Source organism: Podarcis liolepis (genome assembly GCF_965112155.1).
Source record: "Podarcis liolepis genome assembly, chromosome: 17".
Lineage (NCBI taxonomy): Eukaryota > Metazoa > Chordata > Lepidosauria > Squamata > Lacertidae > Podarcis > Podarcis liolepis.
Genome location: NC_139571.1, coordinates 23190366 through 23216979, shown reverse-complemented (window position 1 = coordinate 23216979; position 26614 = coordinate 23190366). Strand labels below are relative to the sequence as shown.

The 26614-nt window shown below is 40.4% G+C and overlaps 1 protein-coding gene across 41 annotated transcripts in view; it reads left to right on the top strand.

Annotated features, from left to right (window-relative positions):
• PTPRD (protein tyrosine phosphatase receptor type D) overlaps positions 1 to 26614 on the top strand; it is a 1139460-nt gene that overhangs the window by 928515 nt on the left and 184331 nt on the right. The gene's annotated exons all lie outside the window — the stretch shown is intronic.

Here is a 26614-nt window from a genome sequence, read left to right as displayed (position 1 = left end):
TAGTCGAACCAGAGCCTATGCAACCAGTCACTTTCTGTAATCAATAATGTTGTGGCCTAAATTCTGCCAAAAACCAAAACTGAAATTTGAGTCATGTGTGAATTTATTTAGGGGGGAGATTTCTGGGTCTGAACATGCAAAAGCCTGGGCTGCAGCTGGGAGGAGGGCTTTAAAAAAGAGAGTTTTTGCTCAGGCATTGGGTGGGTCATGGAAGAATGAGAGAGGGGGTTAAAATATGTCAAGCTGACATATTTTGTTGAAAACACTAATACTAAAACCTGTCAATAGCTATGCATTAAACACTTTAGTTTCTCATAGGCTATAATGCAATGTACAGCATTTCACTTTCCTAAATTAACATAAATAAGTGTACAGTGGTACCTCGGTTAAGCACTTAATTCGTTCTGAGGTCTGTTCTTAACCTGAAACTGTTCTTAACCTGAGGTACCACTTTAGCCAATGGGGCCTCCCACTGCTGCCGCACCGCTGCTGTGCGATTTCTGTTCTCATCCTGAAGCAAAGTTCTGAACCCGAGGTACTATTTCTGGGTAGCGGAGTCTGTAACCTGAAGCGTCTGTAACCTGAAGCATCTGTAACCCGAGGTACCACTGTATCATATTCCTTTTTGCTAAATGTGTTGCAAAATCTTCTATTAGGCTGATGGTCAAAAGTCAGGCCTTTGTGCTGTTTGCCATCAGGGCCTGGACTTAGAACTTTGAGTTCTAGGACTCAACTCTGGAATGTATGGTGATATCATTAAGATCAGTAGTATTTCTGTGCATGCACTCTCTCTCTCTCTCTCTCTCTCTCTCTCTCTCTCTCTCTCTGTGTGTGTGTGTGTGTGTGTTTCTTTCTTTCTAGACTAGAGTTACACCATCATTATCATTTCCTTAACTCCACTCTTCCTCTCATAAGAGCCCAATATATTTTATATTCCAAGCAACCTCTAGTATGGGAGTTCTTTACAGTTCTTCCTGGCACCTCTCAAATTAACATTGCTCATAGGGTAGCATCAGCAAAAGCTGCTTTGCAAGGTATTGCTCTGGCTGGAGTACTTAAGGAGCAGAGCTTTCATCAGAGTGTAATACCTGCCAGCTGTCTGTTGCTATTATACTGTAGGAGATAAGGCATGGAGAAATCCCAGATTTTATGTATTTACCAAAATATCATAAGTAAATTGCATGTTGGGAGATAAAAAAAGAACTTACTTCCTATATATTGCATTAGAATTAGTTTGCAGGTGTGAGGTTTGTGCGTACATTTTTCACTTCCAGCTAACAAAGTAAGATTCCTCTCCTCATCTGTAAACAGGATGGTTGTAATATAGAAAGTTACAACCCCTCATTGAAGAAAAGGGATGGGGAAAACCCTTTGTATCTCAGCTTTTATCTCAAAAAATTGATGATGCACACAAACTCTTGTAATAGGCTCATAGAACTGTAGAGTTGGAAGGCAGTATCATCCAACTTGTACGTGTGTGTGTGTGCCAAAACAATTAAGTTTCTATAATTAATTGCCGATCAGATCTTTACAGACTGAAAGAAGACACCCTTGTGTCATGAAATTGTTCAATAGGACAGCACAGTACATCCATTTGAGGAGCATGATTCTAGTATGTTGCATATTTGCCCTTACAAACTTAATTGATGTGCATATGTTCCTATTTTTCAGTTGCTTTGTTACATATAACATCATGAATATTTAGTGCAGTGCTATGAAAAATAAGCAAGAGTCTTTTCTGTGTGTGTATGTGTGACCTGACACTGTTAAGGAAAGGAGTAGCTGCAGAGCAGAAAGCTAAAAGCATTTATTATCCCTGTTGTTTATTATTATGAATGGACCTCAGCAGTGTTGGCTGCCACAGGAAACTCCTCAGCAACCTAACACTGGCTCAGTTTGGTACATCAGTACATAGTCATTTGCCTCAATTTGTGGAATGCCTACAACCGAGAGAATCTGTAACATCTTCTTGAGGAAAATTCCATCAAATTGATGTTGCAGCTCAGCGTGGCTTTGTTTTTACTCTGCTATTGTGCTATCAACCTGCCTTGTCTTGGTGAGGGAAAGATATAATCTTAGGTATTTAAAAATTAGATGGTTCTGCTGCAGAAAGAAATCAATCTCTCCTTTAAGTGGTCCTGCCTCCTTGACACAGATGTATTGCGAGTCAATTACAAGCAGCAGTCTTTGGACAAACGTGCCTTAGGATAGCAGAATACTGTAGCTCCAAGGAAAACATGTCTATCTCTAACATATGCGACAAGTACCTAATATAAATATACACTACGAAGCAGTGTGAGTTGAGGTCAGGCATCCACTGAGCTGTTTGCAGCCTTAAGAACAAGGTTTGTTTTGTTTGTTTTGTTCAGAAAGGCTCATGAATAAGATGAAGCTGCGGTCTCAGCTGACCTTTTTACCGTATTTTGATAGTGCTTGGCCTGTATCAATAAGAGTTTTTACAGTTTGTGTGCAAGCCAACTTTGCTTTAGCCATCAGAGGCCAAGATGCACACATACATGTACATATCCGCAACAAGCAAATTCTGCAGAGCTTTCTCACTGAGTTTAATTCCACAGCATGTAGCCAAATATGGTAATCTAACCAGTGGTGTAGCATGGGGGGGGCACAGGGGCAGTTGCCACATGCACAGAATTTTTAGGGGTGCAAAATTTCAACACCCAGTGCTGCCTCAATACAGCTGCATTCTTCTGTCGCTGGGCTCCACTGAAAACGGCTTCTCTATGCAAACCAGGAAGTGACCTCTCAAGAGAATGGAACGACTCTTCTTATCTCTGCAGCTGCAGTCTCCTGACTGATGCTGATGCCGTTAGGCAGCTGAATGCGTATGCATACTCTGTTTCCTTCCCATCTACCCACTGCCTTCCATGAGGCCCTGGGTCCTGGCAAACCATGCTCACCACTGAATCTAACAGTACACCCTTCAAGTTAATAGGTAAAGCTTTTGAACGTTGGTCCAAGTTTTGTATGAACAATGCTTGTTGGACCAATGAAGTCCTACTTTCATGTGCAATTCAGTCCAATTTCAGCTATCATTACCACAGAAAGTGTGCTTTACTTCTGCTTAATATGCCTGTACCTGTGGCATGGAGAGGTAATTCTGTAGGGAGACTGGAGGGAATTGAACTATAGCAGTTTACTGTGTGTGTCATCTATGGGTGGCAGATACATGTGGCAGGATTAAATAGGGCAAAAGTTAGTACCTTTTAACATGCAATGAGACTGGTGATGAGGATTTCCTGAGATGACTATCTTGCTAGTTGATCTCATGGGAAAGCTCAGAACTTAACTGCTTCTATCAGGGCTAGCCAGCCCCATTTGGAGTGCTAGTCCAAACAAAAGCTGCTATGACACGGCTGCCTAGCAAACATGCCAGCCATCCCTACTGCAGGTATCATAACTGCTACTTCTCAACAACTGTCCACCTGTCAAGTTGTTGTGGGATGTAATCCACTGGGAGCAGTCAAACACAACATTCCTTGTTTTCCTAGAGTGGACATGCAGGGGAATGTTTGGTCCAGCCAGTCGAAAACTTCCCGTTTCCTCCTAGCTGGAACATCCTTCCTTTGCATGCGACTAGAGGTGGACGTGACCTTAACTGTCCAGGTAACAAAAAAAGGACAAGGCATGCTGCCACACTCTCTCTTTCTCTCTTTTTTGACTTCCTCCGTCATTGGAGCAGCTTTTTAGCTAAAGATGCTCTGTTGGCTGGGATTATCCCCATATGGGATAGCTCCACATGCATATACTTTGTAACTAAGTCTGCCTTCAGGGATCCAGCTGTGAACTTAATGTGAGTAAACTACTTTTATATACTTTACACAAGATTGTGGTGTGTTTATTCTTTTAAGAGGGATATAAGGGAACTTACCAGGAACCTAATAGTGAGAGGCTTACACAAGCCTGCAACCAGCTACCCGCTGAGCATTTAAAAGGGGAATGTAAACTCTGCTAAGTAAAGGAACTTGCTAGCGCAAGTTAGGGAGGATATTAATAAACAATATATCCTCTCCTGCCTCCCTGAACATTCCCACATTTGCAACAAAGAAGAAGAAATTAAATAGCCATTTAGTGTCCCCTGACAAGCAGTGTCCCTGAGGGAGACAAAAATGTGCCCCGCACAGGCGAATCCTGTACATCAGGCAAAGATTCCTTCCCAGCCCCCAAAGGTGGCCAGATATCCTTGGTGCAAATGGAACAAACCATGGTGGTGGGAGGTGCCCCTTGTTTGTGGCAGGACAAGCTTGGATCATCCAGTCTCCCTCTTACTCATCTTCTGCTGGTCCTTGTAAATTCAGTAATGTTGTCAATTGGCTCCCGCTCTTTAACGCCTGCTCTGTTGAACTGAGAGCATCGCCATGTATTCTGTATGTGCACTCATGGTGAATTATTGCTCTGAACAGATTGCAGCGTGCTTTTAAAAAGTTGCATACTTGAAGAATTGAGTGGTTTTAAATCAAACAGTTCTTTGGTATAATTCCAGAGAGCTTTGTGTGGAAATCAGTCATAAATACAACTGCTTTTTTCATCAGATCTCAGTAAGGAGTGAGTGGGGTTTGCCCACTGTTCTCCTACATCTCTCTTAAAGTGTTTCTTCCAGATCCCTCTTCAGATTGTTAGAATAATAATAATAATAATAATAATAATAATAATAATAATAATAATAATAATAATATATCCCACCCATCTGGCTGGGTTTCCCCAGCCGCTCTGGGTGGCTTACAACATATATAAAAACACAACAAAAACATCAAACATTAAAAAACAAAATATCTTATACAAGCAACAAACAAGCCATTAAATAGAAACAATAGCAATAGAAAACAATAGCAATAACAACAATAACAATAACAATAAACAGCTTACAGCAGGCATGGCCAAATTTGGCCCTGCAGATGTTTTGGGACTACAACTCCCATCATCCCTAGCTAACAGGACCAGTGGTCAGGGATGATGGGAATTGTAGTCCCAAAACATCTGGAGGGCCAGGTTTGGCCATGCCTAGCTTACAGTTATACCCAATTTTTAAAAAACTACCAACCCCAACTAAACCTTTAACCAACACCAACCCGACAAAAACAAAACAGAGGAACCAAAATTATAACTGTTTAAAACATTTTAAAACAGTTGTTACATGTTAAGTCTAAGGAAGTCTAAGGAATGAAACACAGTGAAGTCCATAATGACAACCGCAATGTGTTCAGCTTTAGTCATAAACAGCAAATGGGTTTATGTCTTAAGGTAAAGATTGATAAATGGAATATGCTAAATAAGATCCTGAATAGGAACTCTTGCCCAGCTCCTGCAGGCTATCCTTAGAATGGAAATGTAAAAGCCTGATACTTTTTATGCCTTAGCCTGTGGAAACAATTTCACTTCTGAAATGCTTCGAGAACATTTGAGTGTAATGGACTTTGTACTGCCTGCTTTGGTTGTATCCTGTAGAGAGCTCTCAGCCCCCTTCAGCTCGAAGTCTATTTTATCTAACTCCTTATCCATTAATTTTCTCCTGACCTTGGGCGTAAAATATATGTACTTTTTATGCTATGCGCTTTGTGCGGACAAAGAGGAATACCATTCTCCATCCATCACCATTATGAATGATGCAGCTTAAAACAAACACAGGTCAGAGACAGATATTTTAAGAGCAGATTTGTATTGATTCCATCACAGCGCTGAGCTAAAAGGGGGGGAAATCAGTCTCTAAATGATGAAGAGAGACTTGACAAATAACAATAACCACAAAAGTAAACTTCAGAGCTTTGCTTAAGGGTTATTGTTGGTAAGAAAGCAGAAAATGCTGCCGTTGTTATTAAAATCCACCCTCCCTAAATATATTTATCACCACCGCCTCTCCATCATATATTGAGCAAGTAGTAAAGTGACTCTTGGGCTCTTCATTCTCTGCCCCCCCCCACTCCTGTTTTCGATAAATTTTATTGCTATGCACCCAGTAAGTTGTTGAAAGCTTTTTTGTTAGGCAAATCTTATTCTGATTAGCTTCCTAAATCTTTATGTAGCTACTCCATGGAAACGTGGTAACCGTACTCTTAAAATCAGGAAGCTTTTATTTGCTTAGAAAGCTATGGTGATGAATTATTATGTTGCAAAGGTGTATGACTTACCAGTTTACATAGACCACAGCCTACAATAGAGAGTGGGATCCCAATTAACTTGCAAGGATACTGCAAAGAAAACAATTCCCCAAATATAGCAAGATTTGGCATATTGGACTGGTTTGTAAGATGCTTGTTTACTACAGGATCTGCAATCTAAAGGATCACTAGGGGAAAATAGTTCCTTCCAAACCTTAAATAAATTCCTTAAAACCTTAAATAAAATAGTTCCTTCCAAACCTTAAATAAATTCAGAAGATTAGTTTTTACTGACCATATAGCATTAAATATAGTTGTAACAAACTGTCTTGGGAAAAGGTTGGAACTAGGAAAAACAGCCAAAAAAAACCCTGGCAAATATTCAGGGATGTGCTGTATAAACCTTTACTATTATTATACTTCAGAATATATATATATATATATATATATATATATATATATATATATATATATATGGTTTTATTTCTTTAGAATTCTTGTTAACTGAGAAACCAATATTATAGACAAGCTATAGAAATAGAATAGACAAATATTTCCCAAACAATTTTCCAAAGTTTAGAAGTGATTATTACTTTTCCCATACGACTATTTATCATGTTATCCTTGAAAGGCATCTATGCTACATCTCCTCCTGGGAGTTTTATCCATATCTAAAGATTTGTGGGATGTGCTGAAACCCTAATACATATGGCTTCATTAGAGACAAAAAAAAATTCAGAAGTGACACTATCCGTTCCCAAAATAGACAAGTGCATTAGTGTTGCTTCATACGTTTTCCTATACGACAAATCAATTTACCCATGGCATAAATTACACTTGATCTGCCCTTCATTATATTGGGAGATGAATCCTTTCTCCTAGGCCTCTGAATACCAACTGCTGAGGATGAACCATGGGAGAAGTCTGTTATCCATATTTCCTTTCCACGAGCTTCTCAAAGGCCACTTGTGTCCAACAGAATGCTGTTGAATAGATAGCTTTTGTCTGATGCAAGTGGACTCTCCTCAAACAGCTCAGGACTGCAATATCAGAAGAACCGCCTCTCCCCATATAGACCATCCCAGACTCTGCATTCATCATTTGAGGCCCTTCATGTGCTTCCTCCATGTGATGTCCAGAGGGTGGCAACACAAGAACAGGGCCTTCTCTGTAGTGGCTCCCCATTTGTGGAGTGCGCTTCCCAAGGAGACTCACCTGGCATCTTCATTATATATATTTAGGCACTAGGGAAACCCAGCCAGATGGCCGGGGTAGTAGTAGTAATAATAATAATAATAATAATAATAATAATAATAATAATATAGGTGAAAATGTTCCTTTTCAACCAGGACTTGGGCTGATTAATATTCTACAGCCTTTTATTATGTGCCTATTATGCGGGAAATCGTTCGACTGTTTTGTTAAACCTATTTACTTACTTTTATCCTGTGTTTTATTCTGTGAGCTGCCCTGAGATCTTATGATGAAAGGTGGTATATAAATCTAAGAAATAAAATAGATAAATAAAAATGTTATTACAATGCAGCTCTTTTTCACTCTGACCCTATGCATATCAGAGGCATACCAAGCGATACAATTGCAGAAAATATTCCTCTCTTTTTTTCCAAATTAACCTTTCAGATCTGAAATGATTATCTAAATTAAGATGGTCAGAACTTCATTCATTTCAATAAGACTTGAGAAATGAAAGTTTTCCTAATACTCTTTCTGTATTGAGAATGCCTGGTTACAAAATGTGTGGGCGGCATGTCAGATGAGACCTACATTTATGACTACTTTAGTTTTCCTATGAAATGTACACAAGGACCCCAAAGTGCATTACGTGTGTGACATTTTATTTCACATTTACAATTTAATATATAATAAGGATCTCATTATTACATTACATTCAATAACATATCATCGTATTATTATAGCACAAACAATATTCACATTTCCTGAAATCAATGTGTCTGATTATGCAAAGTGCAATAGTTTGCTTTCCTGTATGCTTTTCCTTTTCTCCAGAGGTGGTTAAAAACAGTTAAGTCTATTGCCTGTGTTTGGGATCAAAGTGCTAATGTCAAATATGGCTATATTAACACTGGTAGAACTCAGATAAGTCATTCCTTTCTTGTTGAGACTTCGAATATTTTGTCAAAGCCATTTTAGTCAAAATGAATGGGTTTTAAAAAATAAAAAAAAATCCAGCATCTTATTTTTCAAGCATTTTAGCACAGAGATAATCTAACAGCACATACATCAGATTATTCCTTACTATAGACCCATTACAATATTTTTAATGTATTAGGCAGCGTAATCCTAGCCTCTGAACTGTGCAGCTAGAAAGCATTAGAATGGGGTGTTATGTTAACTTGTTAAATTCCGAGCCACATTCAGCGTTTCGTTCTTGACATTTGAAGCCTTAAACAACTTTGGGCCAGGATGCATAGCAAACCACCTTCCATGGTGCAGAAAAAAGGCAGTTTTTTTGAGGAGCCTCTGCTGGTCCTTCTATAACCACTGGATTGTCACTTTGTTTTAGGCTTCAGGGAAGTGGCTTCCTCCCCAGTGGTAGTATATAAGAAGATCAAACGAAAAGAATTCTTTAATAATCACAGTGAGAGACACAGGAACATGTCTGCCTACAATGGCAGTGCTCCCAATTAAGGCTTACTTCATTCCCTTCCGTCCCTATTAATCTATGTCACTCCTATGTCTTGTAATCTGAATTTGTACCCTCTGCCCTTTCTGTTGTAACACTTTCTGAGCTCCCCGTGTTTTTGGGCAAGGGTGTGTGTGTGTGTGTGTGTGAATGCTTTCCAGAGACTGTGAATCTGTTAACCCTCTCTCTCCGAGTTTCTTCTCCTAGCTGTTCCCCATCCAATGTTTCCCAGCTTCTGCCTTCTGAACTATGCCCCTCTGCAAACCACTGTTCCAAATCTATACTGTCGTCTTATTCCTGGGAAGATTCAAGATCAGGGGGAGGGGGTGGCTCCCACCGATCCTCCTCAGTGCAGCCCTCCTTAGCACGGTCCCTGACACTTTGTCTCAGTGTGGAAGTAGACCTTCCAGGTAAAGCACCCACCTGCTGGGATGCCCTCCCTTACATAATTTATGAGCTTGGGGCTCTAATGGCGTTTTTTTTTTTTTTTAATGAAATCACTTTTATTGGTTTTACAAATACAAAGTACAAATAAACACAAGCTAGTAAAAACATATCTGTATAAAGAGATTCTCCGAATTTTGAAACTTCCCCCCATCCCCTCCCTGGGGTCTCATTTTAAATATCTACAACTGCATATTTATCCATACTCCAATTTATATATCAAACCATATTGTCCATAGTAATTTTTACACTACAAGTGAATCAAAATGGGGTTGCAATGACTTTTAAACACCTCTTAAAAGCATAAGTTTACCCAAGGTTTCATGAACTCTTGTGTTATTTTTTTTTCCCAATTTTTGCTTTGTGCGCTCCTCAGTTTTGTGATATACATTTGTGTTTTGATTTAATTCGGTTTTTAAAGAAATGTTATTGAATATTGTTGCATGTCTATTGTCTTTATGTAAACTGTTTAGGTATTTTCTATTATACTAAGTGGTGTTTTTGTATATAAATAAATATTGTAGTGGGAGCTGGCAAGAGTTGGAGTGGACTCACCATTTTTTCCAATTAGAGGCATGTGTTTTTCCATTAATAATACAAAGTCTGAATCATGTATGTGTTAATCTTCCTGCCTGCCGTATCCACAACACGACCCCTTGGCACATCAGTTGTGGACAGAGTTTGAGGTGGAAACATAAGAAGGCACCTGAAGGTGACTAAAGGATCTCTTTTAAAATGTTATAAATTGTACAGTTATAGGATAGAGATGCATTTAGATCAATAGTCAATTTGAAAAGGAAAGGGGAAACAGTAAGGATCGTGGGCAAAAAAAGATTCATCTAGCCTGAGTCAAAAGTTCAATTGCCTGAGCCTTTGTATCAGCAAAGTCCATATTCATGAAAGGTGACTTCTTCAATGTGGCAACCATTGCATTTCTCTTTCCACATCAAGGTGACACTGGTCACAAAAATCTTTTCTGATGCGCCATTACTTTTGTTTTACACAAGGGCAAATAAGTGGTCCATCTTATTTGAAATCTTTCAAAGGTCCACACTGTGGTATGGAACAAACTGTCATAAGAAGTCATTTAAATTCTTGGGAACTCATTTTTCTGGTAATCAATAACTAATTGCTAGAGAGTTTTGATTTAAACATGAGAGTCTTTCTTGCTATCCAGGAAACAGTTTCAGTAATAACAGTACTTGCTTTGGAGCCTTGACCCTTTTTTCCCCTTCTAGAAATGGAGTTTTATTTTAGCTATTTTTATTGCCAAACCTGGGGAAGGTGTTTGGATGAGTTCATATTGTAGAAATCACTTTAAACTTTGTGGCCTGGTTTGGATGTTCAGTTAAACCATCGTTTAAACCATTGTTTAGCAGGTATGAATGAGTGAAAGGATCTCATGTTCCTTTCTTGACCCTGCCCTCATCTTCTTCCTTGCTAAGACAGTACACCCTGGTTCAATTAAACCATAGTCAGCTGTTAACCATAGTTAGGTATCTTCAGCACTGATTCCAGTGGACTATGTCTGCAGTGGTGTAGCAAGGTCAGGTGGGACCCAGTGCGGAAAATTTCTTGTCCCCCCCTGCCCCACATTGAAATCTAGTTGGACTCCCAAGAGCAGGCATAGGCAAACTCAACCCTCCAGGTGTTTTGGGACTACAACTCCCATCATCCCTGACCACTGGTCCTAGTAGCTAGGGATGATGGGAGTTGTAGTCCCAAAACATCTGGAGTGCCGAGTTTGCCTATGCCTGCCCAAGAGACTGCAATCTACTCACAGTATAAAAAGACTGGCTGTGATCTACCCATTGTCATTGTCAGGAGCTGTTGAGCTTTTTTTAGGGAAGGATTGACCAAAGTTGTTGAGCTTTTTGGGGGGTAAGAGGGTTTGGGTTATGAGAGAGCTTCTGCTTCTCTCCTTCCCTCCACCTTCCTCTTGTTTGATTGTCCGCATCCTTCCCGTCCTCTCCCTGCCTGCCTGCCTGCCTCCTCCAGCAGCCTGGGAGGAAGAAGAAGAATTTGGATTTGATATCCCGCTTTATCACTACCTGAAGGAGTCTCAAAGCACCTAACATTCACCTTTCCCTTCCTCCCCCACAACAAACACTCTGTGATGTGAGTGAGGCTGAGAGACTTCAGAGAAGTGTGACTGGCCCAAGGTCACCCAGCAGCTGCATGTGGAGGAGCGGAGATGCGAACCCGGTTCACCAGATTACGAGTCTACTGCTCTTAACCACTACACCACACTGGGAGCGTGGGGCTGTCAAAATGAAGGGGGAAGGGGGGAAGAACACAGCTTCACCCAACGGCTCAGGGTAGGTGGGAGTTGTGGCACACCAAATGTGCCACCCTCAGAGATGACACCCGGGGCGGTCCACCCCAACCGCACCCACCTTGCTCTGCCCCAGCATGCCTGTTCCTCAAGGTTATTGATCTGTGGGGTGTCTGGGACCAAGTCAGGGTTAGGCATTACACCTGCCCACCTGCAGTTTAGGCAGGGAGCTCTGTGGCAAGGCAATCTCAGGACAGAGTGATGTTTTCTGTGGTAGGCATAGGGATATGGGGATACCTCATCCAAATCTCCATCTGAGCCGATTGGGAATAGGGGTTAGATTGCACCCAAAGTTCTCAATTCTCTTCTTCCTCCTCCTCCCCCCCCCCCCAGCCATCCTTTTGACATTTCTTACCACCAGGGTTTTCTAAGCCAACTATAAAGTTACCATGCTTTTTAAAAGGTTATGCTATTTGAAGATGATGTCTTATTAAAGAATTGATGAATGTTGCAGCAAAATGTAAGAAATAATACAGCCTTCATTAGTGGCTGTAACAATGGGTGCACACTTGTATCCCGATGCCTCATGAAATGGCAAATGTCATGTAAAAAACAACGATCCCAAACCCTACACTCAAGTAAAAACAATGAGTAGAATACTTATGTGCTTGGACAGCCCTGCTATTATATTAGCAAATCCATTTTCCAGCAGCTGCTACAGGAATAGCAGAAAACAAATCAATATGCCATTTCTTTATGGCCGATTCAAGAGAGAGAAAGAGAGCATGCAAGAAATTAAAAAATCATTAAAAGTGCTCCAAATTAATGCTAATTGCTCTATGCAGACAATAATTTTGTGTGTACATTTTTGGGGGGTACATTCACACTGGGTATATGATAGGGGAAGTGAAATATTTTATAAAGGCTTGTCCAAGTACTTGTAAATTAAAGCTTAAATTGTTGCCATCAAATTGTGCTTTTATTTTCAATCAATGAAGGTGCTCTTTCAAATGCACTGGCAGCAGATCTCTCCAATATGTGAATATTTTTGCATGCTAGCTCACAGTAGGATTCAGCTGTCAGTCCATGTCTCCCTATGGCAATAGTCACAAGTACAGTATCAGAAGCATAATCAATTAAGTTTGGGCTGAACGTTCGTTTATGGTACTGCATTCTAGCAAGAAAGATTAAAATGTTGTATTTGAAAAATGGTTTTTAGGCCACATACATTTAAAGTAGTATCATATCATTTTAAACAACCATGGCTTCCTCCAGAGAATCCTAGGAACTATAGTTATGTGAATTTGGGGGACTCAGAGCTAAACTTTTTAGTTCTCTGGGAAGGAGGGCTGACTGTCAAACTACCGGTACTTTGAGAATTTTAGCTCTATGAGTTCCCCTAACAGTGGTCAGCACTCAGGTCTTATTTTATACCCCAAAATGTGGTGCACCCATGTCTTAGACACCTATTAGATTTTGGTGGGTGGAATACACCTTAAGTTTTATTAAGATTTATTCTTAGGAAGCTGTGGTCCCTTCTACTACACAGCTGTAAAATGGATGTACTCATACAACCATATGTGTTTTTGAAAGCACACTAGGAAAACCACATCCCTTTCCCTTACAACAAAGCATAGTAATTTTGTAAAACTGTTCTTGAGTTTCATTTGTGTATTTTTATTTTTTTGTTTTATTTTATTTTTTGAGGTTGAGTGTTTTCCTTTGGTGGAGAACACATCACTCTTTTTCTTCCTTTTGAAAAACAACAACAACAATGGTATAACACTTTGGAAAATTCAGCCCAAACCAAAAAGATTATATGCCAGATTAAGTCGGGGGGCATTGTGTTGACAGGATGATGCCTTCTTCTGGACTGGTTAGGCAGGCTCATCAGAGGGAAGCACCTCCCTGTCAGACTTAATGTCCTCTGACCTAATCTCCAAACAGAAATTCATGGCAAGTTCTGTTTCCCCAGCTTCATTTATTGCATGCAGCAGGAATCAAGCTGCAGGCGTAGAAAATAAGCAATTGGAAGTATCAGAGAGGCACTAAAATGCAGTCAAAGCACATTTTGATTGGTGTTATGGAAGTCCTTTTCCAAAATATTTGAAATCTTCTAAATTACTCACAGCTAAAGAAAAAAGAGCTAATTTTCCTTTCTCTTGTATTTGCCACAGTGAAAAAAGCTGGTTCAATTTAGTGAATTGTTTTGTATTGTTGGCTCCCTGGGTTAATTTCCATAGTTCTCATTCTTACAGAAAGAGAGAGTCTCTCTTGCAGAAAGTCATCTTAAGAATATGTGCTGTACCTGGCACAATGGGTTCTTGATTAGGATCTTTATAACCTAATGTAATGCAAATAAATAAATGTTGATAATATTGTTGATAATATTGTTGATGGAAACATCAGATTAGTTTAATGCAGCTGCTAAGATAACCAATTATTTTCAGTGATGGCAAAGCTGCTATCTTTTTATTGTTATTGAATTTCATTTGTGATAATGGAATATTTTCATTCCTTTTCCTGTTGAAACCAATGTAAACTAATGGCTCAATATACGATAAGAAAGCACAACACTGAAAATAGTTCTATTTTTGTAAATAAATTACTCTGAGTTATCTATTGCATGCTTTAAAGTAAGTGGACAGCTGTGTGTTATTGGCAAGCCATTAGTGTGCAAAGATAATGTACTTATTGCTTAGACAAAAGGTTGACACAAGAGCTCAAATCAGTTGATTTTTCGATTTCAGGCTTCATCCAGACTGTCTTGAAAACTGTTTAGCTGTACCTTTCAAACACAGAGATGAGAATCTGGCACTGTTTAAAAGGCTATTTCTAGGCTGTCAGTCACCTGAAGTCCAGGGAGATGTACAGTACATTTACCTGGGACATGCCGTTTGTAGACACAGTAATTAGATCATTTATGTGGCTGTGTGGATTACAAAGATACAGCAATAAATAAGAAGAGAGATAAGGAAGATGACATCACTGATCGTGCATTAGGCCCCAGAGCTGTGACTTTATCCTTGTTCATCTTGTTGCTGTTTGAAAGATGGATCCAGCAACATCCTCAGACCTTCACAGTGCAACCCTGTCCAGAACGGGATTAGTCGTTAAAGGAATTTTTAAAAGGCTAACTCATTTTTAAAATGTTTCGCATTTTTTTAAAAACTTCCTCCACCATCGCTTAATGTCTTAAAAATCCCACAACCCTAGTTCACATTAAAGGGTCTTTCACTGAGATCCAGAGGCTGGAGGCTAGTGTCAGAAAAATTGAAACCATATAAATTAATGTAGTGTATCCACGGAAATGTTTGAAATCAGACTCCAGGAAGGTTAACATCGAGTGTACATGCTATACTTAGCTTGACGCCCCCGTCAACTCAACTCAGTGTTAATCAGTTAACTTCAGTATACTGAATTGTTTCTGCTGTAAAGGGAGGATTCTTAAAAGTCCACTGTTTTGTAGTTTCAAGGAAGTATATGTTCAATCCTTCAACTTTAGGATAGATACTGTCTCTAAGGATGTGAATACCCAGCCATAAAGTGCATTTGCTGCCTTCCACAGAAACAGATCTCTGCTTCCTTCCTAACTGATCCCTTGCTCTGCCTAATAATAATAATAATAATAATAATAATAATAATAATAATAATAATAATACATGTTATGTGGAGACTTGGATCTCCAGGCCTGGATCTTCCACTAAATAAGTGAAATCACGTAAAGTGGGGGACACCTCCATTTTAATAGGGAAGGCACTATTGGAAACACACCTGGGAAGGCCACCAGCTTCCCAAAACTCCAGGGCGTCTCTCCGGTGGTCCTCGCTGGCTGTAAATCCCCCTCAGCCCAGAGAGACTGGTGATAAGCAACCCCTCCCTCCTGAGAGGAGCACACTCGTCTTCTGGCATATCATAGCAGAAGAAAGAGTCAATTATAGTTCTAAAATTACTTTACAGTGGTGCCCTGCAAGACGAATGCCTCGCAAGACGAAAAACTCGCTAGACGAAAGGGTTTTTCAGTTTTGCGTTGCTTCGCTAGACGAATTTCCCTAAGGGCTTGCTTCGCAAGACGAAAACGTCTTGCGCTTTTTTCTTAAAGCCGCTTGAAGAGGCGCAGTTGCGACGGACCGTGCTTCGCAAGACGAAAAACATCGCAAGATGAAAAGACTCACAGAACGAATTATTTTCGTCTTGCGAGGCACCACTGTATTTACAGTCTATATATACAGGGAATCCTTTTGCATATCTGTGCTCTTTGAGCACCAGTACAGAAAAGCATCACAAACAGAAGTGAAACTAACTTCCAACAGTACTGAGACTTCCTGTCTCATGCTCTCTCAGACACTCACACGATATACACATAGTGCTACTGCTGGAGAAGCACGGGTGAATAAAAATCCTAACAGGCACATAGGGAGGAGAGAGAGAAAATGAGACTCACGTGCACCATTGGGGCTGCTGCCTGAAAATCATTCAGGTCCCAAACCTTCCCTTGATTAAGGATGCTTCCTGGCACTACTTCTGTTGCTCGATCAGTTCCTGGTGCCAGGGGTGGAGGAAGGGGGGTGCAGTGGTTGTGGCCCACCCCTGGTGTCACCACTGAGGGGGGTGATAAAATGCTGGGCGGCACTCACCGCAAGGCCTGCAGCGCGCCCGAGCCACGCGTCTCTCCTGGGTAAGACACAGTGGCTTAGATGAGCACAGGCTCTGCGCTGCCCAAACGGTCTGCCCGCTGCCTCCCCCCCCCAGCTGTAGGGCAGCTGAGTGGGAGGAGGCAGGCATGTCAGGAGTTCAGCCTACACTCAAGTAGGACCCTGGCAGAGACACATGCCCGACTGGCATGTTCCCTCCCTCCTGGTCGATCGTTTGGGAGCTTCAAAAGCTTTCTTCACCCGAACAGCACAGCGACCAATGCCAACAGACATTGGCACACTTAGGGATCCACAGAGTTTGCGCATCATGCGCATGACAGACCCCAGCAACTCAGCATTTTGGCTAATCAACTGTATTTACATATAAACACACATAGAGCACTGCAACATGGCTTCCTCTCTCTCTAGCATCAGACAGCAGAGAGAAAAAAGACAAAGGACAAAAGTCCCACTTCACAGAACACAGTAACACAAATATCCTGTCTCCATCCCATCCCACTCTGTGGAGTCAAAACATACACCGTCATGTGATAGACAAAAACCCCATGACTGCAAACATGGAGCAGGAATTAATAGATCAGGTGGCCCCGTGGTGCGCCCCACCCCTGGGTGTGCTGTCCCAGGCGCCCGAGCAGCTTCCTCCGCCACTGTCCAGGGTGCCTTCCATCAGTCACTTCTGGTCAGCAGCCCCGAGCGAAAGGGAGGCCAATCAGTGTATTTATTTATTTCACAGCAACCCGCATAAACGTGGTCATGTGTGACTGGAGTGTGCATTAGTGTGGAAGGGGGATGCCTCCATTGACACCAGAAAGAAGTTTAAAATAGTCCTTTCTCCTTATGGCAGGGAGAGTAGCTGTTCTGCATATGGGGACCAAGTTAACCATCCTCAAGGCTGCCTATGTGTGGTGTAGGTCCAGACATTCAATGACTAGATTGCCCTGTTTCCGGCAACTCTGTGGGTTTCTTTGTAAACAACATAAGTTGACTATCAGGCATTTGAAAACTGGATCTCTTTACTCTAAAACTGAAACAGCATTTTTTTCTCTGCATATATATTTTGTTCTTAACAGTAAGCAAGTCTTGTTATTATAATGAGTAGATCATTCTGATCATATATGAAGGGTTTGATTTCTTTGGATTTTTTTGGCATGTATATGGAAAAGAGATTGCAGTTGTTCCTTGTCGCCTTCCGTTTCTCCTCAGAGAGAGAAAAAAAACCCATATTTTCTTATTTTCTCCCAAGTTTCCCCCTCTAAATAAGATGGTTGTATTTCCAAAGTTTGGCCAACATATTAGTAGGAAATTAAGTTTCACTTTTTTGTAGAGTGAGCAAAAAATAAATAGAAATTGATCTATAATTGCCTTCCCCGAATCAATGGAACTGTGGGGTTAACTTTTCTTTTTCTTTCTTTTCTTTTTGCATAATTTGTTTAAGTCAAGTGGTTGACAGGGCTTTGAGTATTCATACAGTAGATTAAGCAAGGTGATTTAAGTGAAGTTGACCAGGATGTGCATGACTGCCCTTTTACATACTCATTTCTACTGCATTAAATGTCAAAAAGAAGTGTTTGTTCAACTGGGCCTTCTGAAGTTATTTTGGTTGCCAGTTTCATTTTAAAAATAACAACAACACACAACTGTTGCTGTACATCAGAACAAGCACCAGAGTCCAGAATGGGCCTTGGTGCAGTGATGACATTCTCAATTTAAGTTTCTAAAAGTAATGTAAGATATAACTGCTGCATGCCAGCCAATTTTATCAATGATAGTAACCTGAATAACTCTAACTGCTACTTACAGCTGTTATTATTTTGACGGTAGTGATACTACAGCAATGCATTGCCCATGCTGCACTAAAAGATAGATTGGAATATAAAGCAAAGCTGGATAAAAGATAAACAACTGCAAGATGCAACAAATGCAAGATAAAAACCATGTGTTGGCAAACTAAGGCCCAGGGGCCGGATCCGGCCCAGTCGCCTTCTAAATCCAGCCCTCGGACGGCCCAGGAATCAGCATGTTTTTATATTAGTAGAATGTGTTCTTTTATTTAAAATGCATCTCTGGGTTATTTGTGGGGCAAAGGAATTCATATATTTTTTCAGAATATAGTCCAGCCCCCCACAAGGTCTGAGGGACAGTGGACCGGCCCCCTGCTGAAAAAGTTTGCTGACCCCTGATGAAAACAATATGATAAGCACTAGATTGAATATTTATTTATTTATCTTATTTAAAAGCATTTATAAACTGCTTAATATTTTGAAAAACTTTAAGCAGCGTTGAGTATAAGAAGCGAGCGATATATCTCTAAAACAAGAACAAAAAAGCTGAAATCAATAAAGCAGCAATATAGAAAACTAAAGTGAATAAAAAAGAAAATCAGGGTATTAAAAAAGAAAATTTCAAAAGGCTTCAGCCTTGAGGATAACTTGGTCGGTAGAGCATGAGACTCTTAATCTTAGGGTTGTGGGTTTGAGCCCAACGTTGGGCAAGGGATTTCTGTATTGCAGGGGGCTGGACTAGACCAGAGATTCCCAAACTTCTCTGGCCTACTGCCCCCTTTTCAGAAAAATAATAATACCCAGAACCCCCCCTGGAAATCTACTCTCTTTAATGTAGCTTAAAAAAAAAAATATGTTTAGGGATACTCTCATTTTGACTCAAGAAAATCAGCATTTTATAGTTCAAGGCGGGAAAAATAAATACAGTAAATGGACAAAAGTACAAAGAACATGCATTACCTCACTGCTTCACACATTAAACGCTCGCTTCCATCTGTGACAGGAAATGAGGCAGCCATCAGGAGTAGCGATGAAATTGACAAATCACATGCTATTCAACAGAACTTACAATTCACCATGCTAGATAAGAAACTAAAAATTGTAAAAAAAAAATAAAATAGTGAATCTCCCGTTAGATTCACAGAATATTTAGGGGTACACGTACCCCTGCGTACCCCCAGAAAAAACACTGGGTATAGCAGAAAGAAGGGCAGTAATTATATTTATTTATTTGTTTGTTTGTTTGTTTGTTTGTTTGTTTGTTTGTTATTATTTTTTATAGCCCACCCATCTGGCTGGGTTTCCCCAGCCACTCTGGGTGGATTCCAACAAAATATTAAAATACAATAATCAGTACAGTACAGTACAGTACAGTACAGTACAGAGACAACAGTGGAAAATTATGTTCCGCCAGCACAGAAACACACACATGTGTGCTTCTCGTTCAGCTTTTCTCAGCCTTTGGTCCCCAGATGTTGTTGGGCTGCATCACCCATCAATCCCTAGCTAGAGGGACAAGTGATCAGGAATCACAGGAGTTGTTCTCCAACAACATCTGGGGACCCAAGGTTGAGAAAGGCTGTTCCAGGTGTACCACACAGCAACCTGACCGCAGCACTCTGCGCCAGACAAATCACAAAGGAAGCCCTAGTTAGAGTGCATTACGGGAGTCAGATTGTGAGGTTACCGACATATGAATCACAGTGGCTTTAACTAGCCCCGTCCATATGTCCTGGTCTTATTAGTTTAATGGAATTTGAACAAAAAAATTGAAGACAAGTCCCTAGCCAAGCAAGGCTTAGTTCCTTAGAGAGGAACAAAGAAATGTAATTTTTTTGCACCCAACTATATAAGGAGGGACAAACCTAGATAGCATCTTAAAAAGCAGAGACATCACCTTGCCAACAGAGGTCCGTATAGTTAAAGCTATGGTTTTACCAGCAGTGATGTATGGAAGTGAGAGCTGGACCATAAAGAAGGCTGATCGCCGAAGAATTGATGCTTTTGAATTATGGTGCTGGAGAAGACTCTTGAGAGTCCCATGGACTGCAAGAAGATCAAACGTATCCATTCTTAAGGAAATCAGCCCTGAGTGCTCACTGGAAGGACAGATCCTGAAGCTGAGGCTCCAATACTTTGGCCACCTCATGAGAAGACTCCCTGGAAAAGACCTTGATGCTGGGAAAGATTGAGGGCAAAAGGAGAAGGGGACGACAGAGGACAAGATGGCTGGATAGTGTTCTCGAAGCTACCAGCATGAGTTTGACCAAACTGCGGCAGGCAGTGGAAGATAGGAATGTCTGGCGTGCTCTGGTCCAGGGGGTCACGAAGAATCAGACACGACTAAATGACTAAACAACAACAACATATAAGGAGGGAAAAGGCTAGGCTCTAGTTACAAACCTGGGGCTAGTGCAGTGGTGAGGAACCTCTGGGCCCTTTCGATTTTATTGTACTCCCATCATCCCTAACCATTAGTCATCCTGGCTGAGGTGGATGGATTCCTGCAGCATCAAGATGTTTTGCCATCTAGGTACCATAAATTTTTGAGTGTTCTTAAGCACAGCGATGTGCCTATTTCCAAATTTCCCCAAAAATAATATGCTGGGAAGCCGTGCATGTTATATTATTTGTATGATAACTGCAATTATCCCTTGATAATCTGAAAGTGAAATGGGTAATTTCACCTGTCATTTAAACAATTCATAAACTCACTTTAACTGGCAAGCACATTTATGGTTTCATTTTCCTAATGGCTTTAGCAGAAAGAAAATAAAGCTCTTATTGACATTTACTATGACACTGGCTGTTTAAAAGAGCTAATTAAACTTGAAAACCTAGTTTTTGGTTTTTAGAAGGTGATTATCACTGGCTTAACAAAACAACAAACCATAAAACCCTAATAACTTATTAACCATGGTCTCTGTAGTCTTGAAGGAGAAATTGTTTTAATATAACAATAGCTTATTAAACTACTATGGAAAAATATAGATTAAACTGAGAGTGACTGTAAAATAGCACAACCTTGCATCTTTTAAAATAATAAAAATTAGAATAACCAATTAAAACATATTCTTCTAAAAGCACTTAATACTATAAATACTGAAGGAATGCTTTGTATCATAAGTTGTAATGCTGTTTTAGTGTATACAAAGTAACATATTTGGGTATTCGCGGGATTTCTGTGGTCTCTATTCATTCTTTCGAGAGCTAGTCTATACAATGTTCTATGCCCTCTGCTCAGAGGGACACAATTGTTTCCTTCACGTGCATTTATTTCAACTTCTGCAGTGGCAAAATTGTCAGAAATTTTCTGCTTGTACAGTAATGAAAAATAGAATAAACTATGGAAATATAGTTCTTTCAAATCATATAATAGCACTTATTTTTATAGGAAGGCTTCTTATGCAGTGTTCATGGGTAAATTAGCATTTTGAGGGGGGTTCCCCTTGTTTTCCTTTTGATGCTGTTGTGCAGCTCAGTAGTGCTGTTCGTCTGCAGCTCTGCGGGGGGAGAACAGGGGGCTTTTAACAACTCCTAGCAGTCCTAACAAGCTACAGTTCCCAATATTCTTTGTGGAAAGCCATGACCATTCAATGTATTATGATAACTGCTGTAAATGTATAGTGCAGATGGGACCTCTGAAAAGGAGAACCAATTCAGATTTTCCTTTCTTACCGCCATGGAAACGTTTGCCACAGTGCCAGATTCATGTATAAGCTAAACAAGCTATAGTTTAGGGCCTCACTCACTTGGGGTCCCCCCAAAAAATTTAAGGGGAAAAAGAACCTGGATGTACGTTTTCAAAATATAAGATTAAAAACAAATAAAATAAAACCTACATACAGCAACAGTGTTTTGTGTTGTGTAGGCTCCTATGATGTGAGTGATGGGCTCCGCCTGCTAGACTGCTCCCTAAAATATCACTGGTTTGCTTATTTCTATATATAGGATGCCTACATTCTGCATGTGCAAATGTCTTTAGATACCTATTAGGTCCATAAATTACCATATAGCATATATTCAACACAAAAAACAGCGGCAATTTATTGTTGACAAAGTACAGCTGGACATATAAAGGGCCCCATTACCTTCAGTAGCTTAGGGCCTCATCAAACCTAAATCTGGCCCTGATTTGCCATGCAGTGGTACCTCGGGTTACAGATGCTTCAGGTTACAGACACTTCAGGTTACAGACTCCGCTAACTCAGAAATATTATCTCGGGTTAAGAACTTTGCTTCAGAATGAGAACAGAAATCAGGCGGCGCAGCGGCAGCAGGAGGCCCCATTAGCTAAAGTGGTGCTTCAGGTTAAGAACAGTTTCAGGTTAAGAATGGACCTCCAGAACGAATTAAGTTCTTAACCCGGGGTACCACTGTACTTGGTTTGCTGATGTTGGATTCCCGAACATGGTTGGGTCGAAAAGAGTACATGATGGGGTGATTTGAAGGCATGTTGTAGGAGGACATGAAGAATGTTGGGATCTGAAAGACCCAGTGCCTGCCCCATCTGCTGGTACAGTAAACTATGCCAGGCTTGAAGTTGGCATCGTTTGGTCGCACTTATTTCTCTCCCCATGTTTACTAATGGGAGGAGAAAGTTTTTAAAAGAAAAATCCTGAAAAGAGACAGAGGATTCACCTCCATGTCCACCCTTCCAGTAAGATCCCAATAAACAATTAACTGTATTTGCCCCATCTAATTAGATTGTGTGTTAATATATCAGCTTTCTCAACATGAGCAAGATATACACTGGAACCCAGCCCCCCCCCACTTGCTGTCCAGCACAGAGCCACTTCCTTTGTTATCTTAATAGTCCAAACTTAGAAGGCTATTACCTCACCAGGAAGCTAGCCAGGAATTGAATCTGTGCTGGATCCAGGAATTAGAAGGATCTCAGACTTCCAGCCTACCCACCCTCTCCAAACTTGTAAGGCGATATTTCCTCCCTCTTCCATTTTTCACCTTTCTTTCTTATTTTATTTAAGCCGGTCATCTAGGTAGCTTTTAAAATTCCTTGTATCAGCGGCTTCCTGCTGCTGCACACTCCGTTATAAAGACTGTTGAAAGTAAGAGCTATTATTTTCTTCCCAATCAGAAGTAAATACAATAATCTTACTCCTGCTGTTTGAGGTTAACTTGCCAGTGAGCTTCTCCAGGGCAGCGTGGTGGGAATATGAGAAAGTGGTAGGATGGGGCACCAGCTAATAACAGTGTTTATGGTCTTGTACCTGCGGTGATCTTGAGGTAATACCAAGAGTTTGCCAGGAGAAGTCAAAAGGTTTGAAATACTTCCTCTGGAAGGGTGCTAATTCATCATGGTAAGCGGTCCAGACAGACGGCTTTCCTAAGCGAACAGAACATATAAAGTATAAACTGAAAGCACCAACGGCTGGAAAACGTGAAGTTTTCCTTCGTATTCCAAACAGTAAATTACTGGGTGCGCTCAGAGTTTAATAAGCTCCAAAGAAGCATGAATTATATATCATTACTGTAGTGCCTATATATTTATATCTATATATATATATATCTATAGATAGATAGATATAGATATAGATATAGATATAGATATAGATATAGATATAGATATAGATATAGATATAGATATAGATATAGATATAGATGTGTTGTTTTGGCAGATTGGTTTCACTTCTTTTATTGTGCATCAGCATGCAATTTAAGTGTGCTAAAGAGGATGTATGAAAAGCTTTAAACTTGTTGTCAAGAATAGTCTGCCCTCTATAGCATTTGATGACCCTGCCATGCAATGGTGTAGCCAGGATTTTTTTTGGGGGGGGGGCAGGACTTGGTTAGGGGGGCAGAACTGACATGATTGGTCAGTTGTTGTTAATAATAATATTATTTATTTATTTATTTATTTATTTATATCCCGCCCTCCCCAGCCGAAGCCGGGCTCAGGGCGGCTAACAACAATAAAATAATACAACATTCTAAAATCATTTCATTAAAAAATGACTTCAAATCAAATTGATGGCAACCATTGGGCTAGAGTTCTGAGAAGATTGCCAAAGAAGGGAGTCAGGCTGTGCCCTGGCCAAAGGCTTGGTGGAGCAGCTCTGTCTTTCAGGCCCTGCAGAAAGATGTCAAGTCCCGCAGGGCCCTTTTATTGTTGTCAACTCATTTAGTCGTGTCCGACTCTTTGTGACCCCATGGACCAGAGCAAGCCAGGCACTGCTGTCTTCCACTGCCTCACGCAGTTTGGTCAAACTCATGTTTGTAGCTTCGAGAACACTGTCCAGCCATCTGGTCCTCTCTCGTCCTTGTCCCTCAGAGCTTGTGGGGGGGCTGGACTATATTTTGAAGAAAAAAATTGAACAAATTCCTATACCCCACAAATAACCCAGAGATGCATTTTAAATAAAAGGACACATTCTACTCATGTAAAAACACGCTGATTCCTGGACCGTCCGCAGGCTGGATTGAGAAGGCGATTGGGCCGGATCTGGACCTTAGTTTGCCCACCCATGCTCTGGATGCATTCCACATAGGGGATTTGTTTTGTTTTCGATCACTCTTGGATTCTGTCCTCTTTATTTTTTGACGCTTGAGACCTGCTTTTTGAAAGAAGCCCAGCAAGTCAGCATTCTTATTTCTAAGAAAGAAGCAACTCTCTTAGGGAGAGAGAGGGGGGGCGGGGAAACGAACAAAACCAGAATCATTCTTTAATGGGCTGCTAAAGAACTGCTGTGGGATGCAGTACTCTCTGGTCCTTTCTCTAGTGGCTGAAACTGCTGTTTTGACAGACCTCAAGATGGTGCCTCTGGAGTTTTGGAAAGAATGTCCAAAAGTTGAACTTGCTCTTTCCTCAAGGCAATGCAGAAAGACAGGCAGTGTGGTGGTATCCGGCCAGTGTGTTTCTGATGCATTTTTAATGCAAAATATATTAAAACGTGATCTTGTCAGGTTTATTTTGGTTCCTGTCAGAAGCAGTTGAGAAGCAGCTGCTAGATTAAAAATGGTGATGTTGGTGGCAGCAGCAGCGGCGGTGGGGAGTTTTTAGTGCTCTGAATAACTAACATACTTCACTTAAAAATAGATGCTTCAACTCTTTGTGGGTTTTTCTTTTTTCTTTTTTTTACAATGCCACACTATTCTCTGGGAAAGGCATCCATGTCCACATTATGCATTTGCTTTCTCCGGTTAATCCATAACAAACTGTGAAATTTCCAATATGATTACAATTTGACCATGAAATCTGTTATGAATAATTTATACCACTCTCAACCATGTACACCGGTGAGCCTCCCATTATTTCAAATGAGCCTTTATTACATTGAAGTTTAGCAGGCGGAATACTTAACCCTAATAGAGAATGCGTACCCTGCAGGGCATTTTACTACAATGTGAACCTGAGTAGCATCGACGATTTTAAAGGTATTATTCATCTATTAAAAGATTTCAGGGCTGCCTTTCATAAAATGTATCAAAATGGTGCGGAACAATTTAAAAATAATAAAATTACATATGAAGTAAACACTTCACACAGCAGACTATGAATAACACTGGGCAACAATTTTTTACTTTTTGAATGTTGTCTAGATTTCTACAACTGATTTAGGGTATTTTTGCACTGCTGAATCAGGAACTGGCATCCGTTTCTCTCCATCAGGTCAGGTTTTTGTGCTATGTTGATTTGAAAAAAATCAGATCTTGTGACAAAATTGATTATATTTTTGTGGCATTATCAGCTGATTTTTGTCAACACATTCTATCAGGTAATCAATATATGTTGTTGAAAAAACATTTTTTTCTCTTGAAAACATATTTAGGGTGATATTCAACATATTTAGGGTGATATTCAACATATTAAGGTTGAATATGGATACAGGGCCGTCTTACCCTATGGGGGTAAGACGGCCCTGTATCCATATTCAACCTTAAAATCCTCCTTCAGCCCAATATTTCTTTCAGGTACTGCTTTGTGTGTGAGACATCAGAGCAAAAAAATAATAATCCTAATATCAATTGCTAGAAGAAGTAAAATTGTTGCTTTCCCCATCTGGACTAGAACACTCTTTGTGCTCTGTCTTCTGTTTGTATTTTATTGCAAATGACTGCCTTAATCATTTGTTACTTTAATTCAAAACTTGCAGAAGGACACTGGTGCAAACAAAAGCTAATGCAAACAAAGGCTCTTAATTGCTGGCTACAGCATTTTATGCAGAAACCGTTTCCATGAATGTGAGCAGAAGTAGAATGGGGAATAACATGCAAACTAGAGGTACTAGTATCATTCAAATTAGAGAAGCTGCGTCAAACACATTTTAACTTTCATTTTATGTACTCCTAATCATTTTTCTTTTATCTTGCTTTTTCTACCCATTTTTCCATATCAATGAAAAGACATCCAGTGTAGTGACACCCAGAGTTCTGTAAGTGGTTAGAAACTTGGACTAGGACTTGTGGGACACCCAGCCTCAAATTCTCACCTAGCAGTGAGGTTCTCAGCCTAACAAGGTTGATAGGAGACTGAGAGGATCTGTATAGTCATTGTCCAAGGGCTGTAACACAGAAGATGGAGCCAAGATTATTTTCTGCTGCTCCAGAGGGTAGGACCTGGACCAATGGATTCAAGATCCAAGAAGGCCCTCTGCCTAGTTCCCTGTAACCTCACTTCTCACAGTGAGGGAACTGCCAGAAGGCCCTCGGAGCTGGACTTC